The following is a 1,914-nucleotide window of genomic DNA, read 5'->3' as shown; positions in this document are numbered from 1 at the left end:
TGTTGGATATATATATATTGCCTATCTTACTTCTTGACATTTTTTTTTTTAATCCTCGTTTCTCACTTTGAACACTTGATGTCATTATCTTCTATTTTCTGGCATCTGTATTTCTACCACATATTTTGTTTAAGGCGCTAAACTTTGACCCCCCCCCGCCACACCACTTCAATCATGCCACCTGCAGCTGGTTATATTTCTGTTTGCTATCAGGTTGTCTTAACATGTACTGAATATAACCCTTGCCAAAATTTATACTAGTAAACAATCATTGCTTACTTACATAGGGTCCCACTATATAGCACAGCTGGCTACTTTTTGACCATCAAATGGTATTTTTAAAAAAATTGTTATTTTAGATCCTTACATCAAGTGGCTTCATGCCTTGTCTGGAGCGATTTCCATGAAAAAAAATCTCATAATAACAAAAGAGAATACGTCATCAAACCAATGTACCAAAGATTTTTTTTCAAAAGATTGCAATAAGCAACGGATGTTATTCTGATCAGACCAATAAAGTGCCAACAAATTTGACTGGTCAATCCAAAGATTTTGGTCAATCACGATAATCAGCTGCAATGGAAGTTGATTTGCTTCATTCTCTACGTCTTTTATGGAACTGAACTTCAATACCAATTTCTCTCTGTGGCGGCCTTGGAAATCCCAATCTATGATGGTTTCTTTTTTTGTGACAAGTGACAAATCTTTCTGCAATTTTTTCTGACATAATTTTTTTGGGGGGATGGAACGAGGAAAACTATATTTAGCAGCAATTTCTTCATCGTCGCCATTCTAATCTCTCTTGACATCTGCATTGCCTTGCATGGATATCACATTTTTTTTTTTCAGCTTTCCAATGAATTTCATTGTGCAGACATCACCGATACGTTTGTGAGGATTCTTCCTGCCAGCCACTGTTTCCACATTACCGTCACAGTTCTCCAACTCACAAAGTTCAAGGTCAGACATTTTCATATTCGTTGCCAAAATAAACAGAATTCTTGTCATGAACTTTTCCATTCCCTCTTTGAGAAGGGATTAGTTTATTGCTAATCGCCAACGGGGCCGCTGAGGCATCTTTCTTTTGCAGGGTCAGAATGCTCCTCCTCTGGGGTGCTGATTTTTCAATCCCACTTTCCAACCCTTGTGTCGCATTTCTTGCTGTGGGAGAGAAATAAATACCTTCAAGCTATTCATTGAGCTGCAGGATTTTTTTTTTTTTAAATTTGGTACAAATTATAAAACACAACTTTCTACCAATGTTTTGGTGTTTTGTAGTCGGTCATCGTCACCAGCTTTCAAACCAATGGAAAAATCTGTCGCTGTTAAATATTTCAAATCGTTCAGAAATAAAAGAACGTAAAAAATTATATTTAATCAGAAAATCCTGTACATGTATCGCCAGTGTTAGGAATTATTCGGACTACTGTTCTCATCTTGAGTGTTTTTCTTGCAACGTTTCGGCTGATGTAACCTCCTCCTTCAGGGATATCTTGCTGAACTCCACAATCTGTATGGAATTTCAAATGAAACCTTTTATTTACTTAACGGAGGTAGCATACTCTTATTCCATGTGTTATGAGTGCATACAAGTTTTAAGTAATTCACCATTGTATTCTTAGTATCGCCCACACTGGGGATTGAACCCTTAACCTAGAGAAGGGTGTCACTTAGAACTGAATTTTTTATTTAGTATTTTATTCATTACGTGACAGGTCCTGGTGACAGAAAAATTCCTGTATTCAACTAAAATACACTTAAAGAAGGTCAGAGGTTGCATTAGCCAAAACGTTGCGAAAATAACATTCAAGATAAGAACAGCAGTCCAACCGATTAAAATTATCAATCCTCATCTCAAAAATAAAAGTTGGTTTCATTGCTGGTTTTGCATCATCAGATTGGACGAGTGATTAG

At 36.5% G+C, this 1,914-nt stretch overlaps 1 long non-coding RNA gene across 1 annotated transcript in view; it reads left to right on the top strand.

Moving 5' to 3' along the window:
* Positions 1–835: 835 nt before the first annotated feature.
* The window catches only part of LOC145246156 (uncharacterized), a 25,029-nt gene continuing 23,950 nt past the window's right edge, over positions 836–1,914 (top strand). The window contains exon 1 of the long non-coding RNA XR_013863101.1: positions 836–960. This is a non-coding gene — a long non-coding RNA (uncharacterized LOC145246156). The remainder of the gene's footprint in view (positions 961–1,914) is intronic.

This window comes from Euprymna scolopes, chromosome 23 (genome assembly GCF_053919585.1).
Source record: "Euprymna scolopes isolate OS-2025 chromosome 23, ASM5391958v1, whole genome shotgun sequence".
NCBI classification, from domain to species: Eukaryota; Metazoa; Mollusca; class Cephalopoda; order Sepiida; family Sepiolidae; genus Euprymna; species Euprymna scolopes.
The sequence above is the reverse complement of the archived record's forward strand: the minus strand, read 5'-3'. Positions and strand labels throughout refer to the sequence as shown.